The sequence below is a fragment of the Battus philenor genome, unplaced genomic scaffold, assembly GCF_028537555.1.
Source record: "Battus philenor isolate CCGP_79_NKW_IND1 unplaced genomic scaffold, ilBatPhil1.0.hap1 SCAF_25, whole genome shotgun sequence".
Taxonomy (NCBI): Eukaryota; Metazoa; Arthropoda; class Insecta; order Lepidoptera; family Papilionidae; genus Battus; species Battus philenor.
In genome coordinates, this window is record NW_027181688.1 from 4,552,489 (window position 1) to 4,571,999 (window position 19,511).

At 34.1% G+C, this 19,511-nt stretch overlaps 2 non-coding genes across 2 annotated transcripts; one reads left to right on the forward strand and one right to left on the reverse strand.

Annotated features, from left to right (window-relative positions):
* Positions 1-10,342: 10,342 nt before the first annotated feature.
* Positions 10,343-10,414, forward strand: TRNAE-CUC (transfer RNA glutamic acid (anticodon CUC)). Its single transcript has one exon. It is a non-coding gene; the product is annotated as a tRNA-Glu (tRNA).
* Positions 10,415-11,794: 1,380 nt separating this feature from the next.
* Positions 11,795-11,867, reverse strand: TRNAF-GAA (transfer RNA phenylalanine (anticodon GAA)). Its single transcript has one exon. It is a non-coding gene; the product is annotated as a tRNA-Phe (tRNA).
* Positions 11,868-19,511: the final 7,644 nt, after the last annotated feature.

The window sequence follows — 19,511 nt, forward strand, 5'->3', positions numbered from 1 at the left end:
CAGCACAACGAGTTCAGTAGAATGGATAATGCTAAAGATACGCATGATTTATTGCACCCACCGGCGTGAGATCTGTATTTGTTCTCCATTTTCGCTTCTGGAATATTCCAATTATAATGTATCATAATGTGATGCTTAGAAACTGTATTTTTACAAACTTTTACTACAGTTCACATATTTTCAGTTTCAGAGGATAACCTTACAGATTCGCATAAGACACCCTATACTCAACACCTCTAAAACATCTCTGTGGAGGGACACTAGAATGTTCTCAAGAACGCGACGGTTCCCCTTCATTACTGTCCCGGGGCACAAAGCTGGACTTTACCTGGCGCGCTTGCTATCCCGATGGAAACGCGTTCAGCGCGGGAATATTCATCGTAAAAGAGTGGCGTTAAAAGAAATACTGTTTGAAAAAAGAAAGACAGCGCCGATAGTTCTACTCTCGCTGGATTTCTATTGTTAACAACTTTTGTAAGCTCAAAAGGCAAGCCTAACAACGAATGTTACTAAGCGAACTTTAATTAGTCTTTTGTATAAACGTAAAGAAATTCAGTTTCAATCTTTCTTTCTTAAATTTAATAATGTTTCAGTTTCAAAATGTATACGAGGGTCAAACTGAAAGTTCTTAGAAAATCAAAAACTAAGCATTCTAGCAAGTTATTAGTTTTATTATAACTTTTCAAAATAGCGTCCATTTACATCAATACATCGCTGCATTCGATGGAACCATTGAGAAAAGCACCTTGCCCACTCGGCCTTAGGGGTCTCTTCGACGGCGTTTTGAAACGCAGCCACTGCTTCTTCGGCGTCCATAAAATGTTTTCCTCGAAGTTTTTCTTTTATTTTCGAGAATAAATAAAAATCGCAGGGTGCGAGGTCGGGGCTATACGGCGGGTGACCCAGTAATTCCACGTCTGAGGTCGCCAAATAGTCGATCGTTTGCCTGGCGGTGTGCGACGAGGCATTGTCGTGATGAAGGAGGATCCTGCTGCGAGGTCGTTTCTCTCGAACTTTTTCCAAGACAAGTGGCAAACAGTTGTTAGTGTACCACTCTGCATTAACCGTTTTCTGATCCTCTAAGACAACTGTCGCGTAATGACCTGTCTTTCCGAAGAACGAGGCCACCATCTTTTTTTCAACACTTCGACCTCTCTTCACTTTAGTTGGCAACTCAGGAAACACCCACTGAGCAGACTGTCTTTTGGTTTCCGGATCATAACAGTAAATCCAGCTTTCGTCACCCGTTAGTATGTCGAACACAGCATTTGAGTCACCTCCGTTAAATTTTTGGATCATTTCTCGGCACCAATCAACACGGCGGAGTTTTTGAGCCTCGGTCAAATTATGCGGTATCCAGCGGGCACAAAGCTTCCTGACCGCTAAATGTTCATGGAGGATTTTGTGCACTTGACTCATACCTATGCCTAGACTTGTCCGAATCTGCTGATAGGTCACTCTTTTGTCAGTCTCTATCATACGCCGCACAACACTGATATTGTCTTCAGTCGTCGCTGTAGAAGGCCGTCCCTCACGCAAATCATCGGTGAGATTAGTTTGACCACGTTTAAATTCATTAAACCAGTTGTAAACTGTGGCACAAGATGGGGCTTCATCGTGAAAAGCCAATCGAAGTCTATCATAACTTTCTTGTTGACTTATATGACATCGAAAGTCATGAAAAATCATTGCACGAAAATTTTCTCGGCTTAAATTCATTCTGATCTGCACAGACAATTTTCAATTTGCCGCCAAATCGTAAAACAAATGACAAATGAATGAAATGTATACTCAATATTATTGGTAGAGTTCTATTTTCAAAATTTAAACTTATTTTTTTAATATAATGCTTTTAAGTTGCCAGTTCTAAAAACTTTCAGTTTGGCCCTCGTATAAGGGTGAACTTTATAAGCAAATTAATAAATCTTATTTACTATTTTGTTGTTATTTTAATATTTAGTTTATGACTTGTAGAAACGCTGCGCTTGCCGGTCAGTGGTCTCCGCTCCAGAACCTTAAGATAACAGAGACGTAGGACCTTGTTAAGGTCGTCGAAAGTCGACGCATGAAAGTCGCTTCCAATCGCTGTATTTCTAATATTTATTTCATGGTTACATAGAAAAAAAAATATAAATGAAAGTAACGTATATTTTTGTAAATAAAAAATAAGCAAGACATTGTAAAAAAATAATAATAGTATAAATAATAGAAAACAGTAATAAATATAGCATGTAAAAGTAGAAGTAAAGACATTATTTTTTGTCACCTAGACCTGTACCGTCTTTTGGCAAATTCTGAAGTAACGAAAGTTAAGGACAAGGGAGAATATATTTAAAAAATTTTAACCAAGAAAGAAAAGAAATGAAAGGACACTGGGTATCAATTCGACTGGGAATAGATTTAACTATAAAAACTTTCTTACTGGAAATTTATAGGGGAGGCCTATATCCAGCCATGGACTTCCTACGGCTGAAATAATGACAATGATAATATTGAAATAACATATTGTCTTTTCTACTCATTTTCTAGTGCGTTAATGAATGAGTTTTATTCGTATTTTATATTCGTATACGTAATTGAATATATCAATGAATTATGATTATGATTACACGGTATTTAAACATGTTACAATATATCGGTCATTGTACACACGTTTTGTGAAAGATTTATGTGGGTGTCATAAGATATTGCATCTGATCCTCAGGCCTCTAATAAATTTAATGTTAGGTTAGGTTAGGTTAGGTTAGGTTCAGGGGTCGTACGGTCCGTAGCCTTGTACGGGGCGCCCGTGTGGGCAAAAAGGCTGGCGATTCGACGCTGTAGAACTAAGATCTACAGCGTCCAGCGGAGGATGGCCATACGGATCGTACGCGGATATCGCACGATATCGTTCGAGGCGGCGACAGTCCTGGCGCGCTTTCCGCCCCTGGACATTCTAGCGGAGTCGGATGCGAGGGTCTACGACCAAGTCCGCACCCTCCGCCGAGACGGCGGAGGCGAGCCGAACCGTGTGCTCGAGGCGGTCAGACAGCAGGAACGGCGCACGGCGCTTGCGACAAAATATAAGAGCGATAGTTTTTTTGTCGCAATAATTTTGGGGTAGAATTTCGTATAATTATTTCTTTGCTAACTTGTACTCGGCAAAAAAATATCCCCTTTAAATATCAAGAAGATATCGCAATGAGTCAGTATGTAGGTAGAAGTCGAATGGAAATATGGATAGAGCTAGTGACACGATTTTATTATTTACATACGCTGACAATCTGGACCCTTAAACCGTACTGGCTTAAGTTGAATCACATATCACACGAGTTTTTATTTGATTGCTACAACATTTATAACTTAATATTATCAGTCATAGGAAGGCAAGATATATATCTGAAATATTATAGTTAAATATCGATACTGAAATGGGCTTGAATTTAAAACAATCCTTATTATTTTAATAAAACTGTTTAAAAGTAAATCTGCTTTTAATTTGTTCCGTTTAACATTAAAAAAAAAGGGTATTAGCTGTTGATATGTTCAGCTTTCGTTTTAAGAATGGTCGGATACAACAAATTGGAAACAAGTAAGGTTTGAGAACGGCGACGTTGTATAATGAGGGTCTATAGACGAAAATGAATCGGATCCGTGTGTAGCCCGACACGGAGTTTGGTTTTAATTTGTTTAAGAGTGTTATAACGTATTTCATGGTAGATAACACGACAAAACCAATGCAGCTATTACATTAGAAGCTACATACCCATCGCATAACTGCGAACATTGTTGCAATGTAATATAAAATATAAATTAATGTAATATTTTTCACAATTATCACTTTATTAATTGCGTTTAAAATGTGAAATAACTAAAAAGGATGTTATGATCGATAAATACTAACCAAATTGTCGACGTCATAAATTTCGACATTATGCGCGCGAAGTTTATGATAAAGTCAATTGAAAAGCGCAAAGTACTTTTCCATACAAACATGTTACATAGTTTTAGGAAACTTTAAAAAAAAAACGAGATTGGTTATTCTCTGGTGACGTGTCGAACAAGTAAAAACGGATCTGTTTTTATATATGTTACTGGTTATAGGTGTAAAAGCTTTAAGCGGATGTGAGCTCAGTTGTCAGTAAAAACCTTTATAGCTGTTGCATCTCTTCCCAATATCCTTGTATAAATTAATCTCAGTGAAAAATGTTTTTTTTTCTATTAGAATGCGACAGCCAATAACTTGTGGCCGCACAAAGTTAGCGAATCACTTGTTTACGTCATGATAAGTATGGGAGGAGAGCGCAGTCTGCTGCAAATTAGAACAAAATGACGCGCCGCTAAGATTGTGTTCCTTAACTTAAAGCGGCGGCCAGATTTGTGAAGAATACACAACAAGCTTGGACGGATTTTATTGCGATTACTTTCACAAATAATTAGAGCAGTTTATCCCTAAGTTGTATTATCATTCATCATAGGAAAAAATATTCATTATTTTATTATATTATACCTTATTAAAATCGTCCATTATTAAAATTCATTTACCATTATCTTTATATATAAGTGTATTTTAGCTGTACTCATGTCACTGTCTAGAGTATAAAAGTCTTCGTCTGCATAGCACTTTCATACGAGCATTGAGACATCAAAAAAAAAAAATTATTTTAACTTTGATACTTTTCTAGATTTTATTACAACTGGCGTCCTAGCAGTGCGAGAGCTTTTCTTTTTTTTACTATTTAATTTTCATTATACCATTTGATCGAGATATAAATAAAATTGATTACATTAAAACCACTATTTAAAAAAAATTTAGCACGTATTTGCACCGATGCAACTTGAAAATTCTTACTCGATCTTCATTAGGCGTAAACTCCGTTTTTAAATATGACTGAAATTAGAAATAGGTTCTTTTTCATAAAGTATTCAAAGCTTATTGACAATAATTGTTCGGAATTTTAATTTATTTAACACTATTGTGGCTAGTTCAAATTTTTTTAATATGTGGCTAGGTTACTTCAATTTTAAAATATTTATTATACATCTATTTATTATACAAAAATATTATTACCGTAATCATATTTTGTCAAATGTTATCTGTAGCGTGTCCGACGACTTCAAAGTGTTTAACATTTCGTTAACATTTTAAAGCTACAGCAACGTCCGCTATGAAAATATAATGGATTCCAAACAGCTCCTTTGTGGTCCGACTACTTTTCTTAAAGTATACTGTTAACATCAAAATTTTAAAGTCAGTGACAACAAAACAGCCTTGCGGCGCAAAATAATGCTGAAATTTTTGAATAAAAAAGGGAACCATTTATATTCATAGAGAAATTAAATACGCATTTTGAAACTCAACTACATTTATAATACTTTCAACTAAAGCTTATTTACTTTTAAGCAAATCAGCATTAATGAAATATTTAAAGAATATGTGGATTACGAAACTGTATACTTATAATATACTTTGAGAAAGATGTCAATCGATGAATTAAACTCCGTTGGGCAGCGTTCTGAAAACTACGACACCTTCTCGTCCAATATCGCATAGTGCCTTTAAACGAAAGTACGGCCGATGTCTGTCAGCAGTGATGAATTACAAAACTGAAGCTGGTTTCTCACCCCAGGTCTCGTTGTCGGGTTGTTAACAAGCCATGGAGAGGGCCTACGAGATCGAACCTCGAATGAGAAGATCTGTAGACGAACGAAGGTAAATGACATAACACAGCGGATTGCCAATAGGAGATAGCAGTGAGCAGGCCATATAACGTGCAGAAGAGAGAACCGCTGGAGCCTTAAGTTTCGTGAACGGGGACTACGCACCGGCAAGTGCAGCATACTCCACGACATCCACTTACAAAGGGAATTTACAAAGGCGCCTTATTAAGGTCGTCTGAAGACGCTGGATATGGGCCACCGGTATAACCGGTGACTACTATAAACTGATGTTTTAAGTGACAGTTAGTTTTTGAAGAGAAGAGGACAATACCTTACTGTACAATTAAAGCACTTGTTTTCTGTTTGCAATCCAGTATCAAGTATTTATGTTTTTCAATCGTCCTCGTTAACCATAGAGTTAACAATTGATAATTTTCCTTTTCCATTTAAGTGATATACATGATATATTTACTAGAGTTAAACTAGTTTATTGAGTTATCTAATTTTTCTATCGGCAATGTATAAGCTTTTACAATAGCTCCCCAGAACATACGCTGAAAGCATGCAAGCTTTCTACATATGTTTTGAGATGCTATTGTTCATTTAATTAATTGTTTGTTTGTCAACAGTTACTACACTATAAATAAATGCATACATAATAGCACACTTTTGTAGTGATGCGTTCGCCTGCTAGCTATTTTATTGTTGATTGAATACGTATTTTAATATTCATTTCGAAAAATATGTAGCCCCGTTAAGTTTCTTTTGTCAATTCTATCTTGTCCGGGGCATTTATCACCCGGATATCTACTGGTTGGTAGACTTAAGTTAAGGCGAAAAATTGTAAGATATAAAAAATATTTGGATTGAATTGAATATTCCCGATGATGTTACTTAAAACCATGTACGCAGCTGTGATTTTTCTGGCGACTTCCCAAATCTAAATGACCTATATAGTATACAAATTGGAATTCTATAGTGTTTGTAAAAGAAATATGAAAAAGAGTGCACCTAAGAATTCCTATATATTGAGAAATAACTAGATGGTTCTAAATTGACTATCATATACTCGTGTTCTTTGTAATAATTTTAATAAAGCATTCATTTGTGTTTGATATTCAAGTTACGGTAAAAATAAATATTTACTAAAAAAAATAAAGCAACTTATTATATAATCAAATTATAAACTATTATTGATAATTATTTAAAACAAAAAAGTAATACATTTGATAATGCAAAATCATATATTTAATTTACATGGCTTTATTATATACATACGGCTTCCGGTCTTAATTCTTTGGTGTCGGTCTTCAGTCTCCTGTTTCCAGTATTCGGTCTTTGATCATCGGTCTCTGGTCTTCCGTCTCCGCCCTATGGTTTTCAGCCCTAGGATTGGCTGTCGATCTGTCGTTTATACATCAAGCCGTATCAATTATAAACAAATGCACAAAATAACAATGACAATAATAGTTGTTAAGTCTTAAGATGAAATGCTAATACAATCCCACTAAAGTTTTTCATCTTTCGGTGGCTTCTTACACTTATTTGTAGTGACACGAGTCACATAAAAGTTATTTTCAACAAAAACTAGCGTAAAACTGCTGCCTTTGTTACAAATTCTCGGGTGCACCCGCAGATATGCAAATAGGAACATTACTTTGAAGTTTGTGTTTGTGTTATTTGATGCGATGTTGTTAGATGTAGTAGTAAAACAACGGTCTGTACTCAACGCTTCGGGCCTGTCCATCCAGACATTATTACTGCAAGTTATTTGGTGTCATGTAAACACTTAATGTGCATAACTTGTTGCGTATTTTATAAAATAAAATGTTTCGTTCGCCCAAAAATAAAATGCTGTGAGTTAAGTTAATAAAATGACTTAAGTTTCGGGTTCGATTTTAATGCGCACAAAGAGAGTGCTCACGGATCGTTAAAAAAAGAATAAAACTCAATAGGTCAAAAAATTCATAAGACATTGAGCTCGCGTGGTACATAAACACTAGTACACTCATTAAAAGAGAGTTATGGGTGTAGAAAGCTAACACAAAAACATATCGAACATTAATAGTCCGATCCCTAGAAAAGAAATATAACCACTGAATGTTAAATAAATATATAGATATAAGAAAGTAGACAGCAAGAAAACAAATAAGCATTATTAAATTGTGATATAACTTATTCACCCATAGACTTACGCACTCTGCTACAATGATAGAGTTATGAACGCGACTCTATAAACGGCCAGTTAATGAAAAATTATAAACTGCGATCTCCCTTTTTTACGTCTGCTTAAAATGAAACACATCGGTGATGATAATGCCACCTTCACTCCAATGATTTTATATTATGGCTTTGAGAACTGCACATACATTTTAATAAGTTATTCAAATACAATTTTTTTTTATTTATTTATTACTTTAAAGACAAGCCTGCATTTGCTTACATATCTTTACGATATAACTTAAGTAGATGTACAATAACATAAGCGCAACAAGCTCGTTCCACATCCACAGTATACACATAATAAGTAAAAATATATCGACGTAAATAAAAATACATATTAACTTAATTTAAAAGTTAATCATAACCTGAAAACCGTTTTAAAATCATTTTACGTAATTCGCCAACGCTTTCAAAGTGCAAGATCACTTCATCGTTTATGATTCGGTAGATTCTTGATATTGATGAATTTTCCCCAAAATCCGCTCTTTGAAAATAAGGAAATAATCAATTATTAATGATTGAAACGACCGAAATAAAAGAGAGATCAAAACTGAAGTTTTTCTATTACACAAATTTGCCCAAACACTAAGGGCTAATTGAACCTCATCTTGAATTTTTATTCGTCTTATTGATACTGACGCTGTAATTTTATTTTAAATTTGCCGCGATTTGTGAAAATAAATTTTAAATAATGTAATTTACATGAAAAGATGAGTAGAGCGTTCTGTTTTTGATTTTGGTAATTGTTATTTCCACATTTTTTTTTGTAAATTGGCCAGTTCTCGAAACTCTCAGTTTTATCAACATTTTAGTAAAGAATGACATGACTAGTAAATACCTTTCTGTTTTACGGAAGAAGTCGTATATAAGTAGATCGGATGGGAAAATGTCATTGGTTACTAGAATTCACTGTATACATATTACTGCAAAGAATTAGAGTCCTTTCAGTGACGTGACGTGTGTATTATAGAGTACATTAAACATATTTGGTTCATTTAGTACTATAAATCAATCATTTAATCCTTTATTTATACGTTTTAAAAACAATACCTAAGTTACCGACTATCGGACTGTTCTGTAATTTCTTTAAAAAATGCAGAAGAATATTTAAGTATTTACCTCGTTTTCACGAAAAATACATTCAGTTCAGATTAACTTCTCTGGGATGAGGATATAATATCAAAATTTACTGCAAATTGGATTCCACCGATGTTGCTTAGGAGTTTCTTTTAAAGATAACATTGTGTGCTTACGGCGGTTATATTTAATTTGTTAAAAGCAATTTAAGTTTATTGCGATGGATGGGGAAAACTTGCCTAAATTTCGATTATTTTAAATTCTTGACTAAGAAGACATGTTGGCGAGTTTACCAAAGAACATGACTAAATGTTACTTCACAAAATCATGTAAAGCACTAACAATTTAAAATTTAAATAGTTATGGTTAATCTCACTAACCGATTTATGTTGGTAGCTTTAAACATTAATTGCCAGAAGTAACATTCAAGAGCATTCTTTTCCTATCACAAATACTTAATTTTTTTACTTCCTATATATAGTTATCAGCAATTATTTCAATATTAATTGATTTTAATTAACTATTCCCGACATGTATAACATAATTGTTATTCTAACTATTATTTAAGATTAATCCGGCTTGATTAATGTGTCACAGTAACATCTTGATCTAGTTATTGATTTCGCGACATTTTTCAAATGTGGATCAAGATCCGTATATCAGTAGTTATGACGTAGATAAACACGCAACTGACATGATTTTTAACACAAACCAGTTTTGATCCACTTGAAATAAGCTGTGTATAAAGTAGCTCGATATGTTAGTAACGCACGAGCTCACTGAAAGACGCTCAATGAATCGTGCACTCATTCATGATTATTATATAAAATGGTGCTTTAATAGTATAGATAAATTAATGAAAAAAGAATGTATCAAATTTTCATATAAACGAAAAGACTTTTTCCCAACCAATTATTGAATTACGTCACATATTTAATTACTCATTTGTTAACCAAAAACCTCTTTTGTTTTTATTACAAATGAAAGCCAATACATTCAATTAATACATTCAACGAATTTTATTTATTTATTGAAGTATATCAACAGTACCCATAAGTTAATAGTGCATTAAAAGTTATAGTAAAAATAATGGTTATTTTGTGTATTCCTTTATAGATGAAAGAAAAGTAAAATTAAATTTGATACAAATCATAGAAAGAAAGGTCAGACCGCTTTAAACAAAAAAAAATTAAAGAAAAAGTGATAACACTTTAGGGGAAACATCTGGCTTACGGCGTTCCGTTGAGTCATTTTTTCACAAAACATTTGATACAGTTTTTTAGGAGGAGCGCTTGTACGAATAGAAAATAAATTACTTTTGAGAACAAAAATCGATTAATATAATTAATCAGAACACATTTAGTACTGATAAACAAAGCTTTAATTACGATGTTTACTCGCATCCGGTATGGTCTAGTGGCTAGGATACCTGGCTCTCACCCAGGAGGCTCGGGTTCGATTCCCGGTACCGGAAAGAGCTTTTTTCTACATTTAAATCCATTTCATTTATCATGGGAGCGGTCGGAATAATGATGATAAATAGGACTCTCTCTAATTACTCACAATATATATATTTTTTTTAACTCCAAAGTATCCAGCCGTCGTATCGTACCAATGGCATACCTGCCCGAGGGCAGGGATTTATCTACGAAAGGGTTTCTTACGTTTCTAATATCTCGATATCGGCCAGTCCAGTAAGAACGTAGACTCACAATTCTAACCCAAAACTGATGATGAATTTAATATAAAGAATATTCGTCGTTGTCGTCGTTTTATCCAATAGACACCACTGCAAGGCATAAGCCTTCCAGATATCATAATCGCAATAATTGTCGGACGAGGTGACGATCGCAATGAGGTATTGTGCTACGCAAAAGACTCAGCTGCCCAGCCTCTGAAAATTCGTTTGTAGAGCAATCCTATATCATTAATGCATAAAGTCAATTATATAACAATGTATCTCGAGAGTTAAGCGCGTGATCTACGATCGCGAGTCTCAGTCCTCTACTATTGCTCAAGTAAAAGAAAATATTTTATATGTCTGAAGTTATAGGAATTAATTTTATGTGTTATATAGAGATGTAATAATTATCTAAGTATAATATTTAGAACCATTCCAATGTACTCTGAATAAAAAGTCTCTACATAGCTTTATTTTTCAGTCAAAAAGTGGCTAAAATATTTTAAAATTTGTATAACCGTTATTAACTACAAGATCGATTTAACTGAGAAAGCTTACGCCTAAGAGAATATATCCGTTAAGAAGCTCGTAAAACGGTTAAGGGAAACGTGACCCGAAAGTTTTAGTCGATGTATATAAATTGCAGTTAAGTCAAATTTAAGTATACTAAGTAAATATATTATTAAAATGCTATTAAAGTTGAAAAGATGCTTAGGAGCAATAGAAAAGCCATGAGAAGTGTTGACAAGCTAAACAGGCGACATCTCCCATAAACCACCGGCTCTTCAATATTATGGCTGTTGCGACCCCGACTTAGTCTTGTAGTTGGGATCTTATCAGGTCATGACCTTTTTTAACTAACATCTGTTTATTTTAGGTGTTTTAGATAGTCGTCTATTCATGGACGTATGTTGAAGAGGACGCGACTGCTGCTCACGTACTACGTCGTTGTATAGGAATAGCAGCCTACAGGACCACCTATCTTCGATCACAGAGGTGTCTCTTCAAGGTCCCCGACGACATCGAGGGTTTGCTGGCATTTTCACGATCTACGAACGAAAGTCTCAGTCCTCTACCACTAGGATAATACTGCCAAAAATTAATCTATACTGCAAATAAAGCAAAAACCTTTAAATTAAAGTAACATTTACAGAGAAGTTAAAAAAAAACTGCTGCCGAAACCCGGGATCGAACCAGGGACCTTTAGATCTTCAGTCTAACGCTCTTCCAACTGAGCTATTTCGGCTTGTATATATCTAATTAAACGATTTACTAAATTAATGAACCTAAAAAGTCTTAAATAAATATGTATTATTTAATTTAATGTGATTGTTTTTAATGTATATATATCCTGTCCATATCGTAAGGAATATCCATCCATAGACATTAAAATAAACAAGTATTGTGGAAAAAACAAATATATTTATGCGTATTTAAGTGATAGCGAAGTAGGCTGCGATGATATGTATGTAATGAGTTGAGCACCGATCGGCGTAAATTTCATGTTACTGTTTAGGAAAAGTATTAACTGCGCTAAACGGTACACGCGTTGAAGAAAACTGACACAATATTCAAGGTCTCATTCAAAGTACTTTTATGAATAATAAAAAATCATCTATGTAAGCTGCATTAAACGACAATATAAACTTGCAGTGCGTGCACTGTTAAACGCACGAAGTAAAATCAAACTATTCATCAATTCACTATTCATTGATTTCTATAATCCTTTTTACAAATTATTCGGATACTTATATATTGTAAGTGCAAAGATCCAACTCGAAGTGAACAGCGGACAAGGAAATTGAAGTCGACGAACGATCTCAAAGCGGAACTCCATAATCACCGAAACAAGAGCGAACGATCTCAAAGTAAATGTTATATTTGTACACATATTAATAATGAACTGTTAAACAAGTTTAAATATATTTCATATTAAATTTAAAAACACCTTTTTAATGTAAAGATATTATAGGATTAGCAATATGCAGCGGAATAAATCATCATCATGGTCATTATGTCAGCCGATATACGTCCGCTACTGGGAATAAGCGTTTCTCGAAGATCGCTACGATGACCGTTCGAAAGCTGCTCGCATCCAGCGACTTCCTTCGAGCTTGGCTGTGTTGCCGCCCGCCTACATGAGGATAGCCAATATCCAACAGAGATGTCTAGCCGAGTCTACTAGCTTGCCACTAGATAATCTTTCGACTTCAATGGCCGTCAGTTGCACGGGCGATGTGCCATAAATAATACATTGATTTTGAATAAGATGATGCTGTTGTTTCATATGATTTATATACGGTGTTATAAACCGAGTCGTGAAATACTTTTTTAACCATTGCCCATTTATAATCCTGTTTAAGCTTTAAAAATTAAACGCGAATTTTAATCTTTAACCGACTAAAATTAGCGTCGTTAAGAAGTGTTCTGTGATATTTAATGTTTCATTATTTCTATTACTTATCTATCTTGAAAACATCGATTTGTATAATTTAGCTTCTTAAATCTTCTTTTACCTCATACAGGATGATTAGTTTTAGGTGTACAAGCTTAAAAGCGGTGAATGTATAGCTCCTTTGCTTTCAAATAATGTATGATACATTCTCAAAAACCAAAGGTTTCAGAAATAATAAATGGTAAGTTACTAAATTCTGAAACAAATTATTACTTACTATCGCCCCTGCATAATTTTTACTGCATAAAGTTTTTGGCCTTTCGCTTTCCAATCTCTCGACTCCAAAATAAAAATTAAGGTGATTTATTTCAGAGTAATTATTTTATGAATAATGATTGGGAAAAGGTATAAAATCTTTAAACCTTTTTACTGACAAGTGATCTATAAATGTATCCCTTTAAAGTTTTTACACTTATAACGAATCATACTGTATGTAAAACTTTTTCGTTAAGGCTACAATCATTTTATGTTAGTAGTTACTAAATTTTCTTCTATCAAGCTTTTAATTTTTTTCATTACAAATTCTGAACGTGACTTAATTTTGACAGATTTTCAAGACCTTCCTTATTTACGACCTATAATGGCGTCTTGATGGCTGGAGCAAGCGCGATCGTAACTACCGCGTCCGTCCCAACACGTGCCTCAGGGCACATCGAAGGCATCTCCAGCGCAATCATTTTGTGTCATAAATTCCCGCATTCAATGAGCCATCGACGCTCTATATCGGTTGTCGAGCATCGGTCGCTTCTGTAAACCTTTTCATTGAATCAGTGCACTTATCTTCAACAGAGGTACTCTATGAAGATTCGCAGCAGCCACACTTGAACTTATCGATGTCGGCTAAACTTAATAAACGTTTCCCAGTTCGTACTGAATTTTAAGCCGAACGTAACCTTCTCCATCTTTTAAATAGAAACATTAGGTTGCGCATTTACTATTGCATTTAAATACTTTTATAATATTTTTATTGTGTGCACTAATTTATTCTCAAATATAAACGAAATGTAAAAGAATGTTGGTTGTGAAAAAAGGCGGTCAGCAATAATTATATCTAATATTTATTTAGGTTTTCTGTTGTGTGTATGAATGTGTACGGTATTAAAATACACTCTAATATCATCATCTGAACAAAGTCTCGCCCATAGATTTCCAATAGCACCGATAGCAAGTGACCTGCATTTTATGGGCAGACGTACTTCGTTGCGCTTGCCGGTCAGTGGACTTTAGTCGAGAACACTGGGGCGGCGGCGGTTACATGGCCCGCCTATTGTCACTTCAACTTGCTTAGCCGCTGGGTTGTGTTGGTAACGTAATGTCACAAACGTATAATGTAATGAATTTAAAAAAATAAATCAATCCACAATTTATAGAAAAAATCCTGTAACAGCGTGATAAACTTTTTAATGATGCTAAAGCTTAAGAATAAATTGCTTCCTCCTATACCAATGATATAGTTGAAAAGAGCATATGAAAAAAAAATACTTCGTTTGTTGCTGTTGGTCCTTATCAGACGAGAGCGCATTTAAAAGCGTCGCAGCTTTAAGTTGGATTTAATGTACACATGAACAATTATTAAATTTCATTCAAAAGAGTAACGTTTGAGTTCCTGGCTGACTCTTCTCAACAAATCAGCGTTCTGAGCCGTTTGTTGCTTGCTACTTATAATGTTAAAATAATCTAAGATTAAAAAGCACATGTAAATACCTACTAGTATAAAGATATTTTGAATTTTAATTAGAATTGAAAAAGGAACAGGTGACTTAAAATTTGCCATCGATTGTAATGCAAATGCAATGCTAATAAAATCTGTATTTTTTCTTATTACTACCATCTACTAAGTACAAAAAAATCTTAAAAAAACGAACCGTTATAAGCGTTGAAGCTTTAAAGAAGTGACAAAGCTCGTTCATTGTAAATTAACGTATTTATAAATAAAGAATAATAAAACTATATATAAAGTTATAATTAAAGCAATGATAATATCAAACCGTTTTCAATTTATGGAGTACTATGTATTAAAATTAGTTATCGTAATATATGTTTCAACTAACTTTGTATTACTAGATCTTTTTTTAATGATTATAGACAAAGCATTTGCCTTCTGTCTCGCCTGATGTTATTTGATGACGAGGTCACGATGTTGCACGCCTAGAAGAAACCTATTCACTCTTGACTTGAAGACAAAAGAATTTACAAAGAGATACTATTGCACTCCTATACAAAAATTAATTAAAGTCACATATTTCGCAGTAATCTTTGTTGACAAATGAGCTATAAGTTCATCTTTTTAAAGCTATTACGGCTATAATTATTCTTATGATTAAAAAATGATCCCCTTTTTCGTAAAAGTGTTTGCAACATTTTGTTTCATTTTTACCAGTAAATGAAATACTTATCAACATATAAACGTCTTATTTATATTTGGTAACTGGGGATACTACCGACTGATTAAAATCCCTGAACAGGTTTTTATTTTCATATATTTCCCCATCGTTTTCGTCATGTGAGTAGGTCAATAAACACAGCGGTCGAAACGCAATGCAGTTTCCATTCGCAGGAGCAAACAATACGGGTTAATTGTTCATTTCCTTCATTTGTTATCATTGTCCTGGCTGCCAACGAAGAGATAAAAAACAAAATTATGAATAAATTGAAGCGGTCTCTATATTTTTAATTGTGTAGTGATTGTAGAGATTTATTAAAATTAGTTTATTCTTATTATAATCCTCTTAGGATCATTTACAGTAACCACTTGTGTACGTCATGAGAAGAATGCAATGAGAGCTCAAATTAATGAAAACTAGAAACAGATTGACATTCTCTCCATGGCAACGTTCAACTTAAAACTACGAGGGGTACAAACGCACCCTGATCTGAGAAATGTCAGCAATAAATTCAGACAGGTTTTTATGTCGGACTACTTTCACAATATTCTTAATACAGTAATAGAGTAATTCATTCCAAAGCATTATTTTCATTAAGAATATCATTTATTCTTTAAAAGAAATTTTACAAGTTTTTGCCAAAAAATTATGTTATTTTTCTTTTAACATGAAAACTAATCATAAATTTTCGTCATTGCATTAAAGTGAATAATAATATAAATAAATCATATAATTTCAAAAAGCATCAAAACTTTATATGCATTAAGGAAGGCTATGTGACATCGCGCCCTAGTTCTTTTTCACGTTCAGGCTACTTCTATATAATGAAAACACTTGAATTTTTCTTTATTAACTTATATTACTTATACGGTATGAAAAAGACTCAGTCTTTGAACTTAAAAAAAAATCGATAAAGTATTTTTATAATTTTAAATCATAAATGCATATGAAAGAGCATCATATTGTTGTGCGTGTTTATAAACAAAAAGATCCTCTCCACATTAGGTCATTTCCTGTTATACAAAAGTAACACCAAGTCTCCATTATTCTCTACAATTAAATATAATAAGTTCGTCTAAGTCGGCACTAATGCAGACTAGATTGTAGTAAACTTTATTCCGTCAAAGTCCGTTTCACTCTAAAGCAATTAGATTAACCGAGTAACTCCGAATTACCCGCTTTATCTGTACCAGATATCATTGTGAGGGTGAATTGGGACTCGAGTGCAACTTATATAGAGCATTAGGACAGTAACACTAAGTGATATTAATGTTACAGATTATTTAGACTTGATTAGGTTAATTTGTTTAGATAAAATGAATGACCACCTGAAAACTATTTCAACTATATCATTCATTTTTTTGGAAAAATATTTACTTATACTTTGTACAAGGTTATTTTGGAAAAAAAAGACGTTGACAACAATGTTGAATTTTCAACGTTCAACGTTGGCGCGAATAAATCGCAAGTGCAATCGTTGAATGTTAGTTAGTTGACTTTAATTTTGATTTGAAACGATTAATTGTTTGTCATACGTTCTCGTGATGGAAAACTATAAAAATTAATCACGTAGAAAAACAAATTAGAAAATATTTCATTTAAATTTCGAATCGATTATTCATAGCTAATTTTGTAAAATAAATTAAAAACGAATTCAATAAAATAGATTATTGTATAAGAATTTAAAATAAATACTTTTAGATCATAATACTCACTGTGCGATGACATAAAATTTAAATTAATTAATATTTTTAATTTTTTACTTATGTTCGTAAAAGGCACAGAACTGACGTCCTCTGGCGCTTTAAGGTTCTGGAGCGGAGACCACGGACCGGCCAGCGCAATGCAGGACGTGCACTCCGGTGGATAGACGACTGATTAAGCCAACTTCCAACGAGGCCTGTGTCCATCACCGGATCCTCTACGGTTTAAATGATGATAATGGTAATTAAGTCTCTAATAGGGTTAGGTCATCATGCATCATCTATACAAAAATGTGGTAAAATTACCTTTTTCATAAATACAACACGTTGCCCTTTTGAATAAACATACATAATGCAATAAAAAGTACAGATTCTTATATTCCTATCAATCTAAATCTAAATCTAGTTTTACATAATATTTACTTTATTTAATGTATACATAAATTACCAGTTAAAACTTGTTAATAAGTAAGAGGAAAATAATTGTTCATTAATGAGATGGAAAGATTTTATCTCTCGCACCCACTTTTTATTGCCGTCTGTCTCTCTTGAGTTTCAATAAAGACCTACGCTTAATGAGGTCGACGTAATGAAGTTAACGCGCGCGGAGGATTCTCATCTCGTTACATCAAGATTCTTAACGCAGCGGCACTTTTAAATATTTAATCCGTTACTTTGGAGCAAACATGACGCACTGTAATAGGACACTTTCTTTTTATCACTTCTGTGTTATCTTCTAAGCTTCCGTAATCTACACACGATTTTTAATTGCACTTGCACCGTTTGTTTATAGATGTTAAAACTATTGTTGTACGTCTCGTCAATTTATTTGGATAAAAAGTATATTGTGCCTAAATTGTAGTCTACACGAAATTAATATGACCGATTGTAACGTTGCAAGTTAACGTCCCATAAATCTTAGTTAAAATTTTAACCAAAAAAATATTATCACGAGAAACGTCTCTTAAATCGCAATACAGCAAAAAATTGTTCAACCCTTAGCGGGTAACGGTACGTCTCAAGTGGCGTGGGGTCGTGGGAGCATGCTATTGGTTTAACGGATCTTTGTTTTTATAACAAAAATTCCAATGCGCCCGCGCACCAGCACACAGAGTTTACACGAGTGCTCGGGAGAAGGATCCTGGCCTCGGTCGCGTTCACTAGCTAGGTGTCGTCTCACGCACCGACGCACACTCTTTGTGTCGGTTGCGTTCACCAGCTATGTGTCTTCATACGCGCCGGGGCCAATTAGAATTTACGTTATAAATTCACGTCTTGGTCCTATTCATTCTCCGGGCATCATTTAGCTCACGCCACAACCTTTACATCGTCTCGCACCCCAAGGGGTGCAAGGTTTACACTGCAAAGTTTATACTGCAAGTTTTAGACTGCAAGTTTTACATTGCAAGTTTTAGACTGCAAGTTTTACACTGCAAGTTTTACGCTTCGAGTTTTACACTATTGAAATTCATATCAACTTTCACCGGAACCATCACATCCTGCTACCTACCGGCGCTCCCTGCTCTCGACTTGCAGCCGCCTGATCAGTCCTGGGAGATCGTGCGGCTGCCTACCACCACCATCAGGGGAGTACCGAACTGCGGTGCAAAATTAGACCAGGCCCTTTTTTTTTATTGCCAGCAACTATTCTTCTTATAACGGCACACTGGCGCCCTTAACGTGGTATTAAAAGGTCTGATTTTGCATTGTAGTGTAGTTATGTGATTGTTTTTTTATTTAATTAATTTTGTAAAACGTTATTTTTGCCTTTTCTACTGCCAGCAACTGAAGTGTACATCCTTCACTTAAAAAAAGTTTTTGTTTAGTTTAACATACATTTTGTTCTTATATTGTAACTTTTTTTGCGTCTGCCATTTTTTCATAGGACCGTACACATTAGTTGCAGTTATACGCATCATTTTCATATTTTTTTGTGTTATTTTTTTTAATTCTTATACTAGCAACCATAACGTTCGCTAGTAAATTTGTAACAGAACGGAGTAGATTGAGTAGAATACTTGTTCAACACCTTCCTTATTGTGGTGCATTTAATTTTTTCTTCTTTCTCTCTTTACCAATTTATAAAAATAGATTAAACATGGCGCTATTGTTAACAACTTACGTAAACAAATCGCTACACTGGGTCCTCTTTTTCCTTCTGAGGATGTTTTATACTAATAGAGTTAATCAAATTTCGGACGATTCCGATAGCGTAGAAGACATGCTTGTTAAGACATACGTTATTCTTGATTCTTTATATAAAATGTATAATTAAAAATAATTCTCTCTTAGTGTATGTATTAGAAGACATGGCCGGTAAAAATGTTGGAACATGGTACATAAAGGAT